This window comes from Triticum dicoccoides, chromosome 1A (assembly GCF_002162155.2).
Source record: "Triticum dicoccoides isolate Atlit2015 ecotype Zavitan chromosome 1A, WEW_v2.0, whole genome shotgun sequence".
In the NCBI taxonomy this organism is placed as follows: domain Eukaryota; kingdom Viridiplantae; phylum Streptophyta; class Magnoliopsida; order Poales; family Poaceae; genus Triticum; species Triticum dicoccoides.
This window is the reverse complement of record NC_041380.1, coordinates 40,893,938-40,905,844: the sequence shown is the minus strand read 5'-3', so window position 1 is coordinate 40,905,844 and position 11,907 is coordinate 40,893,938. Positions and strand designations below refer to the sequence as shown.

General features: G+C 49.7%; 1 pseudogene; it reads right to left on the bottom strand.

Annotated features, from left to right (window-relative positions):
- Positions 1-2,855: 2,855 nt before the first annotated feature.
- LOC119350711 lies at positions 2,856-6,859 on the bottom strand (annotated as a pseudogene).
- Between the last annotated feature and the right edge of the window lie 5,048 nt (positions 6,860-11,907).

The following is an 11,907-nucleotide window of genomic DNA, read 5'->3' as shown; positions in this document are numbered from 1 at the left end:
CGAAAGCTTTTGATTCCGTCCCGTGGCCATTCTTATTGGAGGTTTTGCATGCTATGGGTTTTGGACAACGGTGCATTGGGTGGATCTGTGGGCTCCTTGCCACATCCTCCACGAGAGTTATGATCAATGAAGTCCCAGGGAAGCCAATATGCAACAAATGTGGACTAAGACAGGGGAACCCAATGTCGCCAATGCTCTTTCTTCTTGTCATGGAGCCACTTCAGCGGCTCTTCTACCAGGCGGCTGAGCTTGGCCTCCTTGCCCCCCTTGCACCATCTGGACTACGGCACATGATGTCAATCTTTGCGGATGACCTCATGGTATTTCTTAAACCACACATGATGGACTTGCGGGCGTGCTCACTCATTCTGGAGATTTTCGCTGCTGCCTCGGGCCTCAAGGCCAACTTGCGCAAGAGTGCTGCGCTACCGATCAGGTGCACGTAGGACCAAATGGAGGTGGTGGTTGATACCCTTGGCTGCTCACTTGGGAGATTACCGATAAGATATCTTGGGCTCCCATTGACCATACGTCGGCAATCGGCAGCCCAGCTTCAGGGGCTGGTGGAACACATTGCGACATGCCTACCCACTTGGAGAGCTTCATCACTTCCGAAGAGTGGAAGGCTACTCCTTGTTAAGTCGGTGCTATCATGAATGCCAATACATGCGATGCTAGCAATGGAGCTCCCAGCTAAGATAATAAAGGCCATAAACAAAATTCTGCGAGGGTTTTTATGGTGTGGAAAAGCGGAGGCGAAGGGAGGAAACTGTTCCGTGGCATGGCCGACTGTTTGTGCCCCCAAGTGGGCAGGTGGCCTTGGGATTCCGGACCTTAAGTGGATGAGCATCGCCATGCAAGCCAGATGGCCGTGGCTCGCCCGGCACTACACCACGCACTAGATTTCCCTACTGATGTGTGTTAGGAAAAGTCAATTTTACCAACAGACTGCTGGTCGGGAAAATTTCTATCTAACTGTTGGTCGGTAATACTGATGTATTGAGTCCAATTGTCGGTCGGCAAAACTGGAATGTTTCACGTTGGACTATCGGTCGGGAAAGCTCGTATCTCCATCAGACTGTTGGTCGGCGATTAATGCCGACTGACTGTTCATTACCAATTGGGCCGGCTCGTCTTTGCGCGCGCACGTGCCGAAAACTTAGCGCCAAGACTCCTTCCGATTTTTTCATTCGGCCTTCAAAAGGTGCCACGACCAAATCCAAATCCCCCAAACCTAAATCCTCTCACACACTCCCTCCACCGCCGCCCGCTAGCTAGCAGCCCACACGCCGCCGACCACCCGCCGTCTCCAGCACGCCGTCACCTGTCTCATTCATCCTCCTGCACCCCCACTGCTTAGGTCCCGAACACTTCTAGCCCTAGCTTGTGCGTTGGAGTTCAGGGAGAGGCCAAGGCGCGGTGGTGGACGCCGCCATCCCTCTCAGATCCGGGGCTGAGAGAGGGAGGGAGGGAGAGGTGGGTCACCTGCGAGAGAGAGCACTCGCACCCTCGCTCGTCAGTCGTCACCCAGGGGCTGCCACCACCGTCGCCACGCCATGGGCTTCCTCTGGTCTGCGCTCGCCGGTTCGTTTGAAGAAGGATCTGGTCATTGACTGCTGGTGCTTCCCTTCCCCGGGCAGTGAGTGTTCTTTTCACTCTCCTCTCCCTCTCCACCCATCCCCAATCGGTGCCGCGGACAGATAACTCGAGACCATGGAGTGAGTTCACCATATCGGTGCCAAAAGCAGCTAGGCAGCTATGCAACACGGTGATGCACACGACGGTCGGAGACGGTAGACAGGCTTTGTTCTCAGAGGACAGGTGGCTGGAAGGATTCAGGATCGGGAAAGTTGCACCGGCCATCTACTCCAGGATTCCCAAACGCGTTCGCCGGCAACTCCACGTCAACGAGGCATTAGCTAATGGCGCATGGGCACAGTACGTGGGTCCGAATTTGGAAGGGCCGGCGCTCCTCCACTTTATGGAGCTGTGGGAGCGGGTCCAAGGATATCAACTCCAGGAGGGAGTGCACGACCGGATCGTGTGGGCATGGGAGAGGAGCGGGGTCTACTCTGCTAGCTCGGCTTACGCGGCGAAGTTCTCAGGCAGGGAGGTGGTCCCGACAGCGGCAGCAACGTGGGAAAATCGGGCCCCCCTTCAGTGCCGTTTTTTCACTTGGCTCGCGGTGCGGAACCGCTGTTGGACCTCAGATCGTTTGGCCAGGAGGGGGCTGCTGCATCAGGAGGTTTGCCTTCTTTGCGACCAGGAGGATGAAACGATGAACCATATCATGCTTCAGTGCGCCTTCTCCCGGTCCTTTTGGCTGCAGATTTGCACGGCACTGGGCAAGCCGGAGTGGACGCCAACGCAGGACGACATGGTACCATCATGGCTGGTAAACATAGGAGGGGACGGCATGCCGGCGAGGGACTCACGAACCATCATCATCCTTTCCCTTTGGGAGCTCTGGAAACATCGAAATGGGATCGTGTTTGACGGCGACTCCCCGTCACTTAATAGACTCTTTGGTAGGATCCTTTCGGAGGGTAGGGCTTGGAAGACGGCCGGCCTCATACGGTCGGACTTGGAACCCTTCTTTAGGTGGATACATAGGTGGGTCGGAGGTGAGGTGTAGTGTGTACCCTTGATACGGTGGAGTGGGTGTGTTGTAACACCCTCGGTGGAGGGCTCTTGTACCCCTTTTTTCTCTCTTTAATGTAAGATACGCATGCTATGCGTATTCGAGAAAAAAATGTTAAGATGCTAATTGCCATATCAAAATGTCGCTTCAAGAACCAGTTATCCACAGAAATCTCTTGTTCATATCAATCTCTTGATACATGACACTTCAAATTTCAAGCCTGGCAGTATAGATCCATTATCTCAAACAGAAACGTGCCAAACATGTAGTTGCCAACAAAGGAGACTAGTATGTAGCTTCGTATATTCTCCATGGCGCCACAGTAATCGTGCAGATCTTGCAGGCTGATTTCATGAAATGGCCTGAGCATCAGCGTTGGGCGGTTTCTGTTCGTGAGTGCCTGATATACCTGCTGCATTGTTGGCCGAGCTTTTGGAGAGACTTGCAGGCAAGCAAAGGCCACCAAGGCAACCAAAATGGCATCCTTCCCCTCATCAATGGTTGACGGTGCTGCGATGCGTTGATCCAGGATGTCTTTGAGCTTTTCCGGCTGCTCTGTTCCGCAGAAGAATGGAAGGAGCAAATCACCCGGGTGCTTTCCCATCAAAACTTCCAGTGCAACCACGCCAAAGCTGTACACGTCACACTTCTCTGTCCATAACATGGTAGATGACAATTCTGCAGCAAAAAAACAAAACCACATTTTGTCTCTTTCTGAATCACGTTTTCATATTAATTCAAGGATAAACAAAATATTAAGCCCATGTATGTACCTGGGGCTATGTAGCCACATGTCCCTGCAAAGATAGAGCTCCAGCTTGAGTAACGGTGCTTCAGCTTCCTCGCCATGCCAAAGTCCGAGACATAAGCTTTATAATCGAGGTTCAGAAGAATATTACTGCTTTTTATGTCACGATGCACGATTGTATGGTCGCAGTCATGGTGCAAGTAGGAGAGAGCTTGAGCTACATCCCTCACGACAACAACTCTCCTGGGCCAATTTAGCTCCATCGCTAGCTCTTGCTCATGCAGAATAGACGATAAGCTTCCCCTCTCGATAAGATCATAGACGAGAAATTTGCACCGGGAGTGGGAACAGAATCCATACAGCTTGACGATGCATCGGTGCCTTATTTTCGTCAGTATTTCAATCTCAGCATGAAATGTCCCCTCATCGCTGTATTCTTCCATCGAGTGGAGGAGCTTGACTGCAAAAATCTTCCCCCCTCCAAGCTCAACTCTGAAGACTGATCCGTAGGCTCCAATGCCTATGCAATATTTCTCATCAAAATTTTCTGTTGCAGTGAGTATTTCTTTGAACGCGATCTTCCAATCGAAATTCCATATGGAAAGTATATCTCCAGACTTGCTTTCGGTAGTAATTTTTATGATTTTTCTTCTCCAACAAACAGCCACAATGCTTGCTATTACAAGGCCGGCAAATGAAAATGAAGAAAAAATGATTATAGGTCGCATCTTATTTGGATGCTTATTGCTTTGTCGTTCTCTGTCAAGCTTTGGTACTTCACATGGTTTTACACCATAAAAATGTTCACCGCATAAATCCATATTATTGTCAAGTGATATCAAGGGTCCAGAGACAGATGCATATGGAAGTAATGGAACTGCGCCACCCAAACTATTATATGATAAATTCATCCTATACAGTTGGGAAAATTTAGAAAAGGTCCCTGGGATGGTGCCACTTAAATTGTTTCTACTCAAGTCCAGCTCATATAGGTTGGTAAGATAACCAAATTCTTGTGGTATTTCTCCTGTTAATAAGTTGTCTGATATGAGTAACGATGACAAAAGGTGGCAATGTCCTATCTGAGGTGGAATGCTTCCTAGAAACTGGTTTCTACTTAGATCCAGATCAGTTAGAAGAACAAGAGATCCTAACTCTGGAGGTAATAGGCCACTAAGCTGATTGGACTTAAGTGATAGTGTTGTAAGAGAGATCAATTTCGAAAAGTTCGATGGGATAGAACCATTTATTAGATTGTTGGAAAGATACAAGAATTCTAAACTTGTTAGACCGGTTATGCTTCCAATGGAACCCGTGATCTGGTTGTTGGAAAGATCCAGATATGATAGATTTATAAGAGATCGAAATTGTGGTGGTGACATGCTGTTAAGCTGATTGGATTCAAGATCTAGTGTTGTTAGAGAGGCTAATTACAAAATGATTGAAGGGAAGGAACCATTTATGTGATTGTAGGAAAGATCTAAGTTTTCTGAACTCGTCAAATTTCCTATGCTTTCAATGGATCTTTTGGAAAATAAATTGTGTGACAGACCGAGAGTCGTTAGTTTTGTACAATTACCTATGGATGGTGGAAAAGTCCATTGAGAAAATTGTAGGATAGATCTAAGAACACGAGCTTGACAAGAGCTCCAATGCTTGATGGGATTAGGCCCGAGAGAGAGTTCCCACAGAGGTCCAGGTAGACAAGATGAGGCAAGTCTGCAAAGTGGAGAGGCTCATCAAATTCATAGTGTACTAGGAATGGTAGAAAAAACTGTAGTAGGAGAGATCAAGGGAGATTAGTTTAGTTCAATTACCTAGGGAAGTTGGGATAGATCCATTCAGGCCATTCTGGGACAAACCCAAGTAAGTGAGCTCGGCTAGAACTCCACGAGGCAGCACGGCGTTGCTGCAGCCTACGCCCGTCCAGTCACCGGGGCTGGTTACCTTTGTCCATGAGTCCAGCTCAAAGCTCCATCCCTCTAGGCTTGATTTCCACTGGAGAAGTGCCTTGGCTTGCCGATACAGTGACGGATGCGTGGAATTTGAGGCAGAAGTAAGGTGTGGCAAGGCGAGCAGGAGCAGCAGCAGCTCCAAGGCTAGGAGAAGGCTCATGATGTGCAGCAGGCAGGACTTAGTTGGTAAGTGAAGGCTCATCAAATTCATACATTACTAGGCATGGTAGAAAAAACTGTAGTAGAAGAGATCAAGGGAGATTATTTTAGTTCAATTACCTAGGGAAGTTGGGATAGATCCGTTCAGGCCATTGTAGGACAGATCCAAGTAAGCAAGCTCGGCCAGAACTCCAATGCTTGACGGGATTGGTCCCAAAAGGAAATTGAAATTGAGGTCCAGATAGACAAGATAAGGCAAGTCTGCAAAGTGGAGATTGTCCAACCTGCCATGAATATGGCGGAACGGAAGTGAAATGTTGTCCACAACTAGGACAACATCACCACGAGGCAGCACAGCGTTGCTGCAGGCTACGCCCGTCCAGTCACAGGGGCTGGTTCCCTTCCATAGTTCACGCTACACGGTACCCCTTATCTTTGCCATCCATTTATGCATCAAGATCCGTGCAAACACATTTGTCTTTTTTGTTTCTCTTAAACGACACAACATATGAACTTTAAATTTTGCAGAACAACAATACATTCTAACTACGATATAGGAAAAAACTTTCAGATTTTTTCATGCATTTTAAATACTTGAAATAATATTTTTATTCAAAGAAAATCTCATTTTGTATATTTATGTCAGACCAAAAAATCTGAAAGTTTTTTCACACATTGATGTTCTAATATTTGTTCGGTCTACAAAGTTTTTTTCACACATGTTCACCCCGAGCTCCGTGTCGCTCCCCGCAAGCGGCCCGAGCGCTAACCCTAGCCGCCGGGCACCGCCGCCACCCATCCTCCCCTCCTCCCCCGCCGCCGCCGGCGAGCGCCGCCCGGGCAAAGCCCGTGTGGTGTCGGCGGCGGCGAGCTCTTCCATTCCCGCTCGCGAGGTAGGCTGCGGGGCAGCTGCGCCAAGCGGAGGAGGCAGGCGCGAGGCGTTGCGGCGTGTGGCTGTGCGCGGGCCGGCGCTGCTCGGCACGCCATGGCGGAGGGGTGGCTAGCGCGCGCCTCTGGCGCGAGGAGGAGGCAGCTCGCGGCGTAGGAGCCGTGGGCGCGCGAGGTCTCCAGCCCGCGCGGATCTGGCGTCTCGAGGGCGCGCACTGTCGCGGGGTGACCGCGTCCGGAGGAGCGGCTTGGCTGCGCAGGGAGGCGCTGTGCTCGCGCGCCGGGGATCCGGATCTGGCGCCTGGATGCCGCGCCGTGGCTCTGGCGGCCCGGATCTGGTGTGTTAGGGTTGCGGCTGTGCTGGGGCGTTAGCGGCCAGGCCCGCGCATGGGAGCTCCGCAGGGAGCAGTGGTCGATCTGGTTTCTGCTGCCCGTGCGGGTGAGGCTGTGGGAGATGAATGGCACCATCGCCTGGTGTTTCATCCTTCTGTTTGGTGGTTCGGTGAGCTCGATGCTGCTTCGGGTGGGAGGCCGTGATGGTGGTGGCTGGAGGGAGAGGAATGGCCTCGCTGCGGGTGTTGCATCCTTCGTCGGGAGATGAATGGCCGGCAGGCGTTGCATCCTCGAGGAGACGAATGTCGTGGTGCTTGGTTGCATCCTTCCGATGGGAGACGAATGGCGCCGCTAGGGGTTGCATCCTCCGTCCAGTGGGGTGTGTGGATGCAAGGTTGGAAACACGTCGAGCTCGTCGGGGAGGTGCGGTTGGCCGTGGAGGCAGGGATAGTGGTTCGCTGTGTAGGCTGATTGGATCCTGGGTTCGGGCTATGCAGGTGAGACTGCCGGCGAAAGTCGTACTCCGGTTGCGGCCGGAGTCGTCGACGGCGGCGCTTTCACGCGTCGCTTCCTCGTTGGAGGCATCGATATAGCTGCTCTTACCTTGCCTTTCCCAACGTGCTCCGGGGGAAACTCTTGATCTAGTTTAAATCAGACGATGGCGGCGCCATTCGGTGTCGTGTTCTCTCTTGGGGGCATCGTCCTGGAGATGGATCCGGTTAGAGGGACCCGTGGCTCGCTAGGATATGTGTTGTGTGTGCTGCTGCCGAAAGGCGCAGTTTGTATGGTTTTTGGGTCCGGTTTCCCTTATAAACTGGACCAATCTTCTTTCTCCTGATCAATGAATTTGGTAGAACTACCAACATTCCAAAAAAAAAGTGAAAACGCGTGGTGCCATGGCCCGTGGGGCGCAAATGTTGACTGACATGAAATTAGCAATTGAACTGATTTATTATGGACCGGCCGGGCTGAATCGGAGGAAACCGCGTACTCGCAGTGCTACCTGCTCCCACTTCACGGGGCCGGTGGAGAGCGCTGAAGTCGTCGGTCAAGGCGAACGGCGCCGAACTGATGCTGCTACTTTTGGCTATTCCAGCGCTGGCGGGAAGCTAGCGGATGCGGCGGTCATTGTTATTGGCAATTTGGCATGCGGGCCCCCTTTTGCACAAGAGAACATTTTACGTGTTTTTTTTGCGAGATAACATTTTATGTGTGTTTTAAAATAGCAGGAAAGCTACGTGTTTACATTTTTTGCGAGATAACATTTTTGCGAGATAACATTTTTTGCGAGATAACATTTTACGTGTTTTTTCATCAGTGGAAGAAGTTTTTTTAACAATTTTGCTAAAGGTAAATGTTTGCATACGGTAGACCGGCCGAGTTTCGGCTGGTCGCCTCGCACACGCGTCTGTCTTGATTGGACGAGCACGCTTTACATGGGCCCGCACCACCAACAATCTTATATGTTTCCCCCGACACCACGCGTTGTCGTGGACTTAGAGCTACGCCCCGGCGGCCATGGATACGAGCTTTTCCACACTGACAAGCAGACAGCCGCTCGCCACGGCGACGCCATGGCCATGCACCATCCATTCCCGTCGCCCTCCTCGGCACGTGACGCCATTGCCAGGGCCCCCTCCCCCTCCCCCCTCCCTGTCCAGGTCGTCCACATCGCCATGGTGATGCCATGTCCTTGCTGCAAGCTCAAACTGCCATGGTGGAACCGACGACGCCGTGGGGACGAGACGAGACGCTCTTTTTTTGTTGCAAGTCCAGAGGTGACGCAGAAAGCTTCAACCGGCATCGCAAAAAGCTTCAACCAGCGTCACAAAAAGCTTCAACCACAACAACGGGAAAGCTATGACACGACAGCGAAGCTCCGACCAGGGTGTCGAGAAAAGCTTCAAGCAGCAAGAAAAGCCTCAACCAACGAGTGAGGGTGTTGGAACCAGTGTTTTTTGGAATGTTGGAACAAGCAATGGTTACCATGGCGAAGCTACAATGGCGAGGATTGCTACCATGCTGAGAGCTACAATGGCACTGCAGAGAGCTGCAACCAGCTTCGCGAAGAGCCTTAAAACCGGTTCGTAAGGGCCTTTAGTGCCGGTTCTGTAACCGGCACTAAAGTGTGGGCACTAAAGGCCCTCCTTTAGTACCGGTTCGGCACGAACCGCCACTAAAGGCCCATCACGTGGCGTGAGCTCGCGCGCGTGGCATGGGGTTACCAACCGGTACTAAAGATTTTTTTTTGAATTTTTTTTTGAAAATTTTGGAAATTTTTTTGATTTCTTTTTCGATTTTCAATTTTCTGAATTGAATTATTTGATGATTTAGTCTCTAATCACCCCTCTTAATTGCTCAAGTGTGGATCACTCATTCCAAATCGTCTAACTTCCCGGTCGGTCACCCATCCTCTCACTCTCCCAACCTGAGCACACTTAACTTCGGAGTTCTATTCCCCTTACTTTCCAAGTCTGCACTTATTGTTTTACTGAGAAATGTAAGCTGTCAATCCTATTAACCCTCAGCAGTTTAGCTTGAGCATTAGGTCACTCGTTTCACCATTTGAGTTTGAAACTATTATTCTAAAAAACAGTAATTATTTAGTAATACTAATATTTCTTAAATAAGTTTGACCATAGTTTGATCAGATTTGACCAAAATTCAAAAAATTGAAATAATTATTTAGTAACACTAATATTCTTGAATAATTATGTAGTAACATTAATACTTCTTGAATAAGTAGTTTGACCATAGTTTGACCAAAATTTAAAAAAAAACTAAAATTTGAGCATATCTTTTTTTCCTTTTGGAATTTGAGGATTCTAAAAAATTGCAAACAGGCCACAGGCGGTCAAAATCGGATGCGGATTTTCGTGCTGAATTTTTTGATATATTATACATTTTTTCCAACATCGTATGCAAAATTTATAGCCATTTTACATTTTCCCTACACTTTTTGCAAAACATGTCCAAATTTAAGTTTTTAAATTTTCATAACTAGTAGGTGTAGTAATATAACTACCTCTCGAAGGATTTTATTTTCTGAAGTTTTTATCATTTTCTTTCAATTTTTTCAAAACTGAAATGGCGATACACGGGGGGGGGGGGTAGAGTTTGAAAATTGCCCGATAGTCCCGGTTTGTGTCTCCAACCGGGACTATAGGTCAGACCCCTTTAGTCCCGGTTCATGGCACGAACCGGTACTAAAGGTTAGCCCTTTAATACCGGTTTGTGCCACGAACCGGTACTAAAGGTGATCATGGGGCCCCAGCCTGACGCCAGCCTGCCACCACCCCTTTAGCACCGGTTCGTGGCACGAGCCGGTACTAAAGGTTCAACACGAACCGGCATTAATGCATAGCCGTTCGAACCGGTACTAATGGTGCCATTAGTACCAGGCCAAAATCGAACCGGGACTAATGTGTCTCACATTAGGTCCTTCTTATACTAGTGAACCAGCAGTGCGTGGTGCTACGACCAACAGACGGTGGCGGGGGAGAGAGGTATTATAGCTGGAACCATGCGTCCGTTTTGCTTCAACCGACAACATTTTTTTCTGGAACCGGCGATGGGATCAGCATGATAGGGGAGCTGCATCGACGGGTTTTGCTGGAACCGACAATGCGGATAGCTACATCCAACATTTTTCTGCTACAACCGTCGATTTGACTAGAACGATAGAAGATTGCTGCGACTATCCTGAAGGCGATGAGGGAGACACCGACAATGATGCTGGGGACCGCCCGTCGACTGCGTTTGCTTGAATCAGCGGTCCTCGCCGACCATGGCGGGGGTGATTTTTGCTCCAACCAGAGTCAGCGGAGAGGCGACATGCGACAGCAGGGAGGCGGCCACTTGAGGAGATGAGCACGCGTGGCGTTGTTGGCCGGCAAGCGCAGGCCACCGAGGACACGTTGGTCAATGCGGCGGAAAGCGCGGTCCGCCATGGACGTGACCTGTTGGTCAATGCGCGAGGGAAGGCACAAGGACGAAGCGCTACGGCGGGAAGGATGCAAATCTAACGGTTGCACTAAATAGATCGGGTGGTTGTGCGCTGACCGGCCCAAGTTTGGGCCGGTGCGCCGGCGCCTATTACTAGCCCTAAACTTTGCTAAAGCACATCTAGATGTGTCATAAGTATTGCACATGTAAGTCCTATGTCATTGATCTTATGTTGAGATTCGTGTGAATTTCTTTTTTTTATTTTTATGATTGATTCACTCATTTAGATGTGCAATAACTAATGCATATCTAGATGTGCCCTAGACACATCCTTGTTTGTAAAAGGAAAACATTTCATGTAACCCGACGGCCAGACTAAGCCGACGGCCAAGACTGGGCTGTCGGCATATCTCAAACTAGGCCGACGGCAGCCGTAGGCATAGGTTTAGCCGTCGGGGTAGGGCCGTTTTCGGTAGTGTACCTCCCCACCAAAGCAACGATGCCCCCACCGATATTTTTCCGATGCCACGCAAAAAAAAGATATTTTTCCGACGAAGGAGCCCCATCGATTTTCTCCCGCGAAGGAACATCTTCCTCCCGATTTTCTTTCCAGTGAACCCCAGGTTCGATTGGTTTTTTCTCCCCTCTCGATCGTGTCCACCCCGTCCTGATCTCCTTCTCTTTTCGATTATGATTTTTTTCCTTTCCAAATCCGATCCCCACCCAATCTGGATCTAGATGAAGCATTGCCTCCCGTCCATTGCATCACATCATCATGGAAGAGAGAAAGAGGGGGAGCAGGGGTGAGGCCAGTGGTGATGCACCTATGTTGGCCAGTAAAGGCATGATCGGCATGTAAGTTAGGGCCCCAGCGTCTATGTGTGCCGAAGGAGTTAATTGCAAGGAGCTACCACACTTCGGCACCATATTACGAGTCAGTACTACTAGTCCTGTATCTGACCATGCGGCCCCAACTGTCAGGTGCTGATGTGGCATGTTCTTTTGCGAAAACCCCCCTCAGTTTTTATTTAATCACGTGTATATCCCTTAGTTGCCAAAAGAATACCCTGCTGGATTTATTTTTTCTGTTGAAAATAACACGCACACGCGCCCGCTGTGATTCGAACCGGGGACGAGGCGATGCGCGCGGAATTTAATTTAACAAAAATATAACTACCACTTTAGGGCCTAATTGTAACAAAAAGGTTAGACAGCCGTATAACCCTGTATCTGACCAT